The sequence below is a fragment of the Capra hircus genome, chromosome 1 (genome assembly GCF_001704415.2).
Source record: "Capra hircus breed San Clemente chromosome 1, ASM170441v1, whole genome shotgun sequence".
Taxonomy (NCBI): Eukaryota; Metazoa; Chordata; class Mammalia; order Artiodactyla; family Bovidae; genus Capra; species Capra hircus.
This window is the reverse complement of record NC_030808.1, coordinates 35,396,302-35,409,066: the sequence shown is the minus strand read 5'-3', so window position 1 is coordinate 35,409,066 and position 12,765 is coordinate 35,396,302.

Below are 12,765 nucleotides of genomic sequence, written 5' to 3'. Positions count from 1 at the left end.
CATGAATTAAGGAACAATTGTACTGCAGAGTAGTCTTTATCCTTAAACATAAGAATTATGGCCCCAGTGCCCTGATCTATTAAACATGGTGAGTTCAGCTTTCTTGAAATGCCACTTTGAAAATCTGTTTTGCCTGATTTGTACAATTTTGTCAGTAAAACAGCTCAACCTGGGTTTAATGTATAGAGCAGAGCATAATGTTTAAGAGAATTGCAATGCTTCTCCTTGAAAGGGAAAAGCCACATGTGTATGAATATACTAAAGACTCACTTCTAGTGTCATTATTTTAGCTGACATCTGTGGGCCTATTTTTGTCGAGTTGCATTGTGATAGAGAAGAGCTTTTGTTTTCCTCTTTGGCAGAGATGAAAATCATTAGAGATGCTGCAAAAGAGTCAATGAAAAGTAACACTAAGGTAAAAGGTTAGTACTCCACACAATTATCCAAGAGACAAACAAAAAAGGTTACTGCAAAAAAAAATTAAGATGCCAGTTCCCTTCACTCTCTTGTTTGATAACAAAGAGAAGATAATTCAGTAATTTGAAGAATGGTGTGTCTGGAAAATTAAAGTTCAGTGCCAAATATTTAAGGTTGAGGGACAAAGTGACATAACTTACATGTGTAACTTCACTAAAGTAATCCCAACATAAACTATTAAAATATGAAAAGGGGTATTTCAGGAAGAGAGTCTTATCATTGACCTTATTGAGTCAATTGACTCAATGACCTTACTGACCTCAATTGACCTTATTGACTTATCATCTTCTGTTGACCACTGAGATTTTGCTAAATTCAGGAGCTTTTTCTCACTCATCATTTTCACTGATTTCTCATCTCTCTTTTACACTTATCCATCACTCACCCAACCGGTAGACATTCTTTTTGTCTCTGCATGGAGCTCCTCATCCCCTTTCTCTCATGTTGCTTTTTCTTCTTGAAGAAGTGATGCATATGCTGTGCTTTGTTGCTCAGCCGTGTCCAACTCTTTGCAACCCCGTGGACTGTAGCCTGCCAGGCACCTTTGTCCATGAGCTTCTCCAGGCAGGGATACTGGAGCAGGTTGCTATGCCCTCCTCCAGGAGATCTTCCCAACGTCAGGGTCGAACCCGGGTCTCCTGCAGTGCAGGCAGATTCTTTACTGTCTGAGCCACCCAGGAAGCCCAAGAATACTGGAGTGGGTACTTATCCCTTCTCCAGGGGATGTTCCCAGCCCAGAAATCAAACTGGGGTCTGCTGCATTGCAGGCTGATTCTTTCCCAGCTGAGCTGCCAGGAAAGCTGCAAGCGATGCATATAGCCTCCCAAACAGAGTCAGAGAGGATGTGGCTACTTATTACCAGAAGCAGATGAGGGGTACTGCCCACGAGGACTTCACTCCTCCCACAATCCAATTGCATTTCTCAGGAAGCTTCTGTTACTGGCCATTTGCTAACAGCATAAAATCTACTAACTAACCTGGCTGTTCTGTCGTCTCTTCACGGGACTCTATCTACATATCCTGTGCTTCAGACAAAGCAGATTACTCTTATAAAAATAATTTCCCTCATGGTTTGCCTCATTCCAAGCCTTTATCAGGCTCTTCCTTCTGTCTTCATTGTCCGAAGCCTTCCATGTTATGACTTTGAGGCTCACATGACCTCCCAAAAATCTCCTAGCACCAACTGTTATTTTCATTGCAAAACATATTTTCCCTTGTATTGTGAGTATTGGTTAACTGCTTTATTCTTCCTGTTGGATTCTCTGATTCTGGGATATACTAAGTATCATCACTTTCTGAAATTTCTAGTCCAAAACCTAGGATATAGTAGCTACTCAATAAAGATATATTGCAAGGTTGTGTTAAAAAAACCTTGCTTGTGAGAGTAAACATAGATGAATGTAAATATAAATGAAATTCTCACATTGTACACTTTAAACACACTATAATTTTATCTGTCAATCATACCTTCATAAAGCTGAAATGGTATGTCATATCTTTCAAATGTACTTTAAAATTGTTGAATAAGTTTAAATATTTTAAAGTCATTTATTAGAATGTTTTAAGTAAAAATCTAAATGATTCATTTGGAAAATTGTCACTGCACTCTTAGAGCCTAGGAGAGTGCCTAACTAATAGTAGACACACAATTACAATGGATTAAATGAATGAATATATGATTAAATCCCCTTAGCTCCCAGTATCACTTTTTTATCTTACAATTTGTACCTCTGATTTCTAAATATATAATTTTGCCCAGTCTGACTGAAAATCAAAGCATATTTTTCCAGATAAGTAAAATGTAGATAGTATTAAAAAAAAGCAAGGGATGAGAAAGTTTAGATGAAAACATGTTTTCATTATTATAGGGACCATTTGTTAGTGATAATATTGATGATGATTTTGATAGTTATGTGATTGCATGCATGCTAAGTCACTTCAGTTGTGTCCAATTCTTTGTGACCCTATAGATTATAGCCCACGAGGCTCTGCTGTCCATAAGATTCTCCAGGCAAGAAAATCAGAGTTGGTTGCCATGCCCTCCTCCAGGGGATCTTCCTGACCCAGGGATCGAACCTGCCTCTCTTAAGTCTCCTGCATTGGCGGGCAGATTCTTCACCACTGAGCCACAGTTATGTGATTACCATTTCTAGATAATGTTTAAATTATTTTGCCAGCGTTCAGTAAAGAATATTAATCTTAAGGAGAATGTGAAGAAGGGTGATTTTCTTTACGTCTTCTTAGGTGCTATAAGAATTCCAAATTATAAGACATATAATTTTATATGGAAATTGGCCTACTGTGTAAAATGTTTTCTATACTACCTCTGGAGGTAGATGTTGACTGGGTGAGGTGAAATTCCCTACAGCTTCCAGCAGTGAACACAAGCTGACACCTTGCCGCTGGGAGCCTGCAGACATTCTTAAGAAGACCCCATTGCTAGAAGCAGTCAGGACAGAAATTTTTTGTTATCACCACTTTCATGCTTTGAAATGCAGCAGATTTCTCAAAACCCTTAGATAGAGCTATAAAAGAACTTCGTGTTATTTTACCAGAGTCAGAGAAAAGAAACCTAAAAATAAAACGTCCTCGCTGATCCGAGGGTGTGAGCACTTCATGTGGCTTTGTGATATGACATCACAAGAAATTCCAGGGGAGGCCGCCCATGCAGGGAGGAAGCCAAGGTCAAGGAGCCGCGGGTCTGGACCTGTGCTTGACTTCCTTTGATGAGCTTATTTGTTATATCAAATGGAGCAGAAAAAAGGCTCTCCAATGAGCATAAGAGGCTACTCTCGGTTTTAATTCACTCTCTTTCATTTCCCTCCGCAGCGCAGATTAAAGATGGCTTTTTCTTTTCCCCTGGTGTGTCTCACTGTGGTTACTCAGTAGGAGAAAGAAAGAGCCAGCTTTAAAGGATTCTTTGTCCAACACGGTCCCTTGAACTACCAAAACATCTTCCAGGATGAAGTGCTGAGGTGTTTGATGGGAGCTGAACAAGAAATCACTTTCTGTCAATCAAATGCAAACCCAGTACCTGGCAGCTGCCTTATGAAAACTGGACCAAATAATACAGAAGGGGGAAAAAAGGAAAAAAGTCTCACTTTAAAAATTCAGTTTTGAATTACCTTGCTTTATGCATTTACATAAATATGAAGTGCCAAATGGAAGAAACCATGAAAACAGCTCAACTGAAATGAACAAGATCAGGACTACTATAAGAGGATGGTACCCAGCTCCCTGGGCACACATCTCAGATAAAGGCTCCTGGGGGTGAAGTCATAACGCATCCCCCTTATCAGTTGATAACGGCAAGGCTGACGTTTCAGAATCAGTAGCCATTGCCAGCTCACAAGAGCAGACATGTTTTAAACATATGTTTTACATGGTACGATCAATCCACGTACTAGTGATGCGCCTAACACTATGTACATGGCACTGAAGGACCCCAAGAGCTGTGTTACGGAGAGATAACACATTTCCCAGATCATTGGAGGCTCAAATTCGCCCCTTATGCCTCACAGCACTTTCCAAGAAGTGTGTTATCTTGAAGTAACACACCCTTGGCTTGTGCCTTATTGCTTAATTATAATCGCAAAAGTGTCAGATGAGAATAATTGCTATCCCAATTTGCCATTACCCATTGTAGGCTTTCCAACTTAACCTAAGTGAGCATTTAAAAAATATGTTCAAGTTTTATTGACCTTGGAGGTAGAGATTCCTTTACTCCTTCCTATAATTATATTGTGAGCAGAGAATGCCTGGGGAGAGAAGCAGAGAATCAAGGAGTTGACTATTTCTGCAGTTTTTGTATTTAACACAGTCCAGTTTCATCACTTTACCTGCATTTCAGAGAGTGCACTTTCCACTACATCACCACGAAGCCATGAATGCATACTGTTGGCGCTATATTTGGAAAAAGCAGACTTTATTTGCCTTTCACTGGCAGATTACAAGACTAGTCAACTCTATAGCTTAATCTCTGAGAGGTACTTTATCCTCCTCAGTCCTCTAGGCATATCATTTATTTGTACTGAGTTTGATACACCTTATAGTAAGTTTAAGTTTTCCCTGCCAGCACCTCAAATGAGTAAAACATCTCTTAATGCTTTGTGTGTGTGTGTGTGTGTGTGTGTGTGTGTGTGTGTGTGCGTGCGCGCGCGCACGCGCGCACGCTCAGTCATGTCCAACTCTTTGTGACCCCACAGACCATAGCCCACCAGATTCCCTTGTCCATGGAATTCTCCAGGCAAGAATACTGGAGTGGGTTGCCATTTCCTTCTCCAGGGGGTCTTTCCGACCCAGGACCTGCATCTCCTGCACTAGCAGGTGGATTCTTTACCACTGAGCCACCTGGGAAGCTCGCCTTCATAGTATTAATGCTCCATTTTCCCAACCAGATTCCCTAGTACAGGGAATCATCTCTGTAGCCCATCCTAGCCATCACTACCAGAGGAATTTTAGAAGCCCAGCTCTGTGTCATTAATGTTCTAAAAAAATCTTAGGCTGCCTATTTGTTTGAGAATGACTATCTAGATTCCTAATCAAGAATTAAAAGTTCCAAACAATAAGACCTCAATATGTTTCTTCAAATGGCTTCCAGTTCATCACTCTCACTCACCTCATGATTAAACTAAACTCAAAATCCTGCTTCACTGAGCTTGTGCTTTTCTGTGTCCATCCTTTCCTTACACTGTTTCCACTTGGAGAATCCCTTCTCCCCATTGCTCTCCACCCACATTCTTTTCCTTTCTCCTTCTTAAATTCAGCTTCAGCTATTCCTAAGTCTCCTATCTGAGTCAGTCTCTACCTCTGCTCTCTCAGACACTGAAGCAGATGTTCCTGTGAGAAAATGAGCTCAAATAATCTAACATTTAGCATGTAGTGGAAGAAGTACTGTGACCCGGGCAGCCTAGAGGCAACAGGTGACCAGATGAGGGCTCCCTTACTCAGCCCGTGTGGTCAAGGAAGGCTTCCTGAAGGAGGTGGTCTTTGAGTAATAATTGGAGGAAGAGAATGAGCTTGGTCAGAGGGGGAAAGGGGAAGGGCTTTCCGGATGGAGGGAATGGTGAGCACTGTGGACCCAAATCTTCCCCGTATCTAGTGCCTTTGGTCCTGCTCAGGACCTGCCTCTTACCTGACCTTCTTCAACAATCGCCTGCTTCGGCCGCAGCCACCACTTTACTACCAGAGAGCCTTTCATCAAAAGCCCAGTTACTTCCTGCTCGTGGATCATGACTCTTCGGTCTTCCCTTGCCTCACTGGACACCTTCACACCTCAGTGGCACACACGTTATGCCACCTGAATGGCTTGCCTTTGCCATCATTTTTCATCAGGTTAATTCAGTGCATTTCCTTCCTTCCTGTACTTTTACAAAGCACATTTCATCACTTCCTCCTCTGTGACCTTACATGAATTGTACGTCCTTTTATCATAACTACTGCTATTTTTGGAGCCCATGGGAATATATCCTTTAAGTATCTCCAGTGTATATCAGTTGGTCCTTTTCTTTGTTGCCTGGCTCAGAAAACACTAACAGCCACGTCTTCATTCTCTCTGAAGAAAAATCAATTCAATGATTTATATTTTTTCATTTATTTTATTTGTATTATGGCATAATATCTGAATATATATTTAGGCACCATTTAAACTCTTTATGAGGTTAAGGGGGAAACTACCTGGCTTATATTGAAGGCAACTACATTCCTGGCACTGTGTAAAGGCACCATGATATCTCCCAATCCCCATCTCCTGGTCTCTCTCTCACACACACACACGACACCAGCACCACCACCACTGCCACCACCAAAAATAACAAACCAAAGGAAAAGAGTGCATTATTCTACAGATAAGGTGCAGCGATTAAGAATCTCATCCAAGAATGCATGGCTTGTGAGAGCTAAAACCAATTTGCAAGTTCGCGTCTATTGGTTCCCAAGGATTTTCCCTTTCCTTGCAGCATACAACATACTGAAAGATTTTTTTTTCTTTCTTTTCTATTTTTGAGTCCTGTATTTGACCATGTCTTTGTGGTTCTTATGTGTATCTGAGTTCTTACTGTGTCTTATTTTATATTAAAAGTATCCAATCTCCTTACTATAGACAATAATTCTTCTGTGTTGTTCATATTATGAAGAGAAAGAAGATGATCCTTTTGGGTGCCGCAGTTGTATCATAAAACTGATCATCTTATGAAGAAGAAACAACTTTATTTCTTATGAAATTTCTGAATACTTGAGTTTCAAGTACAATAGAGGATAAGCCTAGCTTATAAAATGTAATACACCTTAATTTTGGATGGCAATTTTGGCCCCAACTAAAGCAGTCATGGCCTTTTTTAGTTTGTTATACACTAGCTACTATAAGAAATAACTCTCTATTTCAAAGAATTAAAAGTACAGGAGTTCATTTCTTGCTCAAGGAGTACTTCAACATGGGTGTTCCTGCTGTCAGGGGAAGTGGTGAATCTCTACACCATAGAATCACTCAGGGTGATGGATGCCCTGGGCATTAATATCCATCAGGCAGACAGGAGAAGCACAGTGTGGAGAAACACAACTCCCTTCTTCAAAGTCCAGCTCAAAATTGCAAACCTGCCTTCATACTTCATCTTCTGATGAGAATTAGTCATGTGCCATGTATCATGCTGCCATATCCAGATATGAGAGGAGGCTGCAATCTCCAAATACCGTGGGTTCTGAGCCTTATACAACACTGTTGCTGTTCAGTCGCTCAGTTTTGTCCGACTCTGCAGCCCCATGGACTGCAGCACACCAGGCTTCCCTGTCCATCACCAACTCCCAGAGTTGCTCATGCACATTGAGTCAGTGATTCCATCCAACCATCTCATCCTCTGTCACCCCCTTCTCCTCCTGCCCTAAAATGTATCCCAGCACCAGGGTTTTTCTGAAAACAATGCTAGAGTTCCTTTTAAACATTAAAGAAATTACTGATACAAAATAAGATATAAAACTTTGAAGAGACCTTTGAAAGTGAGGAGTATTAAAGCATAAACATCTTTAGTGTCACAGCAAATCAGCCTCAGAGGCCAACAACCCAGTACCTGAACTGGCAGCTACCCAATGGTGCCCACTCTCCTCTAAGACAGGACAGGCACATGCGAGGTAGGCAGCTATCTCTTTCTACCATATAAACCATGTATCAGTGCCCTGGGAGGTAAAAAATACAGTCAAACAATATTTATAATGATCTCTTATTTAATAAATGCTCTGATAAAGCAAACATTTCCAAACAACTGTACAAAAAAGATCTTCATGACCCAGATAATTATGATGGTGTGATCAGTCATCTAGAGCCAGACATCCTGGAATGTGAAGTCAAATGAGCTTTAGGAAGCATCACAACAAACAAAGCCAGTGGAGGTGATGGAATTCCAGTTGACTTATTTCAAATTCTAAAACATGATGCTGTGAAAGTGCTGCACCCAATATGCCAGCAAATTTGGAAAACTCAGCAGTGGCCACAGAAGTGGAAAAGGTCAGTTTTTATTCCAACCCCAAATAAAGGCAATGCCAAAGAATGCTCAATCTATTGCATAATTGCACTCATCTCACAGGCTAGTAAAGTAATGCTCAAAATTCTCCAAGCCAGGCTTCAACAATACGTGAACCATGAAATTCCAGATGTTCAAGCTGGTTTTAGAAAAGGCAGAGGAACCAGAGATCAAATTGCCAACATCTGCTGGATCATTGAAAAAAAAAAAAAGGAGTTCCAGAAAAGCATCTATTTCTGCTTTGTTGATTAGGACAATACCTTTGACTGTGTGGATGACAATAAACTGTGGACAATACTGAAAGAGATGGGAATACCAGACCACCTGACCTGCCTCTTGAGAAATCTGTATGCAGGTCAGGAAGCAACAGTTAAAACTGGACATGGAACAACAGACTGGTTCCAAATAGGAAAAGGAGTAGATCAAGGCTGTATATTGTTACCCTGCTTATTTAACTTATATGCAGAGTACATCAGAGAAACACTGGACTGGAAGAAGCACAAGCTGGAATCAAGATTGCTGGGAGAAATATTAATAATCTCAGATATGCAGATGACACCACCCTTATGGCAAAAAGTGAGGAAGAACTAAAAAGCCTCTTGATGAAAGTGAAAGAGAAGAGTGAAAAAGTTGGCTTCAAGCTCAACATTCAGAAAACTAAGATCATGGCATCCAGTCCCATCACTTCATGACAAATAGATGAAGAAACAATGGAAATAGTGGCTGATTTTATTTTGGGGGCTCCAAAATCACTGCAGATGGTGACTGCAGGCATGAAATTACAATACGCTTACACCTTGGGAGAAAAGTTATGACCAACCTAGACAGCATATTAAAAAGCAGAGACATTTTCACCAACAAAGGTATGTCTAGTCCAGGTGATGGTTTTTCCAGTAGTCATGTATGGAGGTGAGTTAGACTATAAAGAAAGCTGAGCCCCGAAGAATTGATGCTTTTGAACTGTGGTGTTGGAGAAGACTCTTTAGACTCCTTTGGACTGCAAAGGGATCCAACTAGTCCATCCTAAAGGAGATCAGTCCTGGGTGTTCATTGGAAGGACTGATGTTGAAGCTGAATCTCCAATATTTTGGCCGCCTGATGCGAATAACTGACACCTTGGGAAAAGACCCTGATGCCGGGAAAGATTGAAGGCAGGAGGAAAGGGGGACGACAGAGGATGAGATGCTTGGATGGCATCACCGACTCAATGGACATGAGTTTGAGTAAACTCTGGGAGTTGGTGATGGACAGGGAGTCCTGGCGTGCTGCAGTCCATGTATTTGCATAGATTTAGACACAACTGAGCAACTGAACTGAACTGACCTAGCTCATGTGAATCCAGTGGGTCATAATGAAATGAAAGATCTAAACAGCTTGTTTATTAGGTTTGTTTGTTTCATTTTAACATTATTTTAAGACACCAAAGCTTTTTCTGACTAATTTTGCTAAGGAGACAATATGGTAATTTTTAGCCATAGCTTTTATGTCCACAGAATTATGCATAATATGTAACATAATCTGTAACTCATTACATATCACATGCTAAACAGTCATTTTAACTTATTTTCATTTGCAATTTCTCAAGGTGCATGTATGTGCGTCTGTGTGTGTGAGAGAGAGTGATTTAATGGGCTCTTTTTAGTAAGTTGTTGTACTGAAATGACACGAGTATCTGAGTTGTGTAAATCGCCTCAGACTGGGGAATCATGAACTCATGTTTCCTGCTCTGACTCTGCTGTTTCCTACCTGAGACACATTACTTACCTGTCCTCAGTCAATAAAATAATAATAACATTAATTAACCCATTCAGTTGAAATGTTTCTATAAAAAACCAAACACATATCTGGATGGAAAAGTAGTAACTATATAGCATTCAATAGATTATATTCTTTGCAGCTGAAGATGGAGAAGATCTTTACAGTCCACAAAAATAAAACCAGGAGCTGACTGTGACTCAAATCATAAGCTCCTTATTGCAAAATTCAGACTTAAATTTGAAGAAAGTAGGGAAAATCACTAGGCCATTCAGGTATAATCTAAATCAAATCCCCTATGATTCCACAATGGAACTGAAAGATAGATTCAAGGGATTAAATCTAATAGACAGAGTGCCTGAAGAAATACGGATGGAGTTTTGTAACACTGTACAGGAGGCAGTGACCAAAAATCATCCCTCAGAAAAAGAAATGTCAGAAGGCAAAATGGTTGTCTGAGGAGGCCTTACAAATAGCTGAGAAAAGAAGAGAAGTGAAAGGCAAAGGGGAAAGGGAAAGATATACTCAACTGAAGAGTTCCAAAGAATAGCAAGGAGAGATAAGAAAGCCTTCCTAAGTGAACAATGTAAAGAAATAGAGGAAAACAATACAATGGGAAAGACTAGAGATCTCTTCAAGAAAATTACAGATACCAAGGGAACGTTTCATACAAAGATGGGCACAATAAAGAACAGAAATGGCAAGGACCTAAAAGAAGCAGAAAGTGTTAAGAAGATCTTGTAAGGATACATAGAAGAATTGTACAAGAAAAAAAAAAAAAGTCTTAATGACCTGCTGCTGCCGCTGCTGTTGCTAAGTCACTTCAGTTGTGTCCAACTCTGTGCGACCTCATAGACTGCAGCCCACCAGGCTCCCCTGTCCCTGGGATTCTCCAGGCAAGATCACTGGAGTGGGTTGCCATTTCCTTCTCCAATGCATGAAAGTGAAAAGTGAAAGAGAAGTCGCTCAGTTGTGTCCGACTCTTAGCGACCCCATAGACTGCAGCCCACCAGGCTCCTGCATCCATGGGATTTTCCAGGCAAGAGTACTGGAGTAGGGTGTCATTGCTTTTTCCACTTAATGACCTGGATAACCACAATCATGTGGTCACTCACCTAGAGCCAGACATCCTGGAAAGTGAAGTCAAGTGGAACATAGGAAGCATTACTACAAACTAAGCTGTGGAGGTAATGGAATCCCAGATAAGCCATTTCTAATTAGAAAAACTGATGTTGTTTAAGTGTTGTACTCAGTATGTCAGCAAATTTGGAAAACTCAGCAGTGGCTCCAGTATTGGAAAAAATAAATTTTCCTTCCAATTTCAAAGACAGGTATACCAAAGAATGTTCAAACTCTGCACAATTGCACTTATCTCATATGCTAGCCAGGTAATGCTTAAAATCCTTCAAGCTAGGCTTTAGTAGTAGGTAAACCAAGAACTTCCAGATATAGAAGCTGGATTTAGAAAAAGGCAGAGGAACCAGATATCAAATTGCCAACATCCATTGGATCATAGAAAAAGCAGGGGAAAAAAAAAGGGTGAGAGAGAGAGAGAGAGAATTTCAGAAAAACAACTACTTCCACTTCATTCGGTTCAGTTTAGTCACTCAGTCGTGTCCGACTGTTTGTGACCCCATGAACTGCAGCATGCCAGGCCTCCGTGTCCATCACAAACTCCCAGAGTCCACCCAAACTCATGTCCATTGAGTAGGTGGTGCCATTCAATGATCTCATCCTCCATAGTCCCCTTCTCCTTATGCTCTAAATCTTTCCCAGCATCAGGGTCTTTACAAATGAGTTAGCTCTTTGCATCTGGTGGCCAAAGTACTGGAGTTTCAGCTTCAGCATCAGTCCTTCCAAGGAACACCCAGGACTGATCTTCTTTAGGATGGACTGGCTGGATCTCCTTGCAGTCTAAGGGACTCTCAAGAGTCTTCTCCAACACCACAGTTCAAAACCATCAATTCTTCAGTACCCAGCTTTCTTTATAGTCCAACTCTCACATCCATTGGGCTTCCCTGATAGCTCAGCTGGTAAAGAATCCGCCTGCAATGTGGGAGACCTGGGTTTGATCCCTGGGTTGGGAAGATCCCCTGGAGAAGGGAAAAGCTACCCACTCCAGTCAATCTAATCACACTAGGACCACAGCCTTGTCTAACTCAGTGAAACTAAGCCATGCCCGTGAGCCACCCAAGATGGCGGGTCATGGTGGAGAGGTCTGACAGAATGTGGTCCACTGGAGAAGGGAATGGCAAATCACTTCAGTATTCTTGCCTTGAGAACCCCATGAATAGTATGAAAAGGCAAAATGATAGAATACTGAAAGAGGAACTCCCCAGGTCAGTAGGTGCCCAGTATGCTACTGGAGATCAGTGGAGAAATAACTCCAGAAAGAATGAAGGGATGGAGCCAAAGCAAAAACAATACCCAGTTGTGGATGTGACTGGTGATAGAAGCAAGGTCCAATGCTGTAAAGAGCAATATTGCATAGGAACCTGGAATGTCAGGTCCATGAATCAAAGCCAATTGGAAGTGCTTATACAAGAGATGGCAAGAGTGAACATCGACATTCTAGGAATCAGTTCAGTTCAGTTCATTTCAGTCGCTCAGTCGTGTCCGACTCTTTGCGACCCCATGAATCACAGCATGCCAGGCTTCCTTGTCCATCACCATTTCCCAGAGTTCACTCAGACTCACATCCATCTAGTCAGTGATGCCATCCAGCCATCTCATCCTTGGTCGTCCCCTATTCCTCCTGCCCCCAATCCCTCCCAGCATCAGAGTCTTTTCCAATGAGTCAACTCTTCACACGAGGTGGCCGAAGTACTGGAGTTTCAGCTTCAGCATCATTCCTTACAAAGAAATCCCAGGGCTGATCTCCTTCAGAATGGACTGGTTGGATCTCCTTGCAGTCCAAGGGACTCTCAACAGTCTTCTCCAACACCACAGTTCAAAAGCATCAATTCTTCGGCACTCAGCCTTCTTCACCGTCCAACTCTCACATCCATACATGACCACTGGA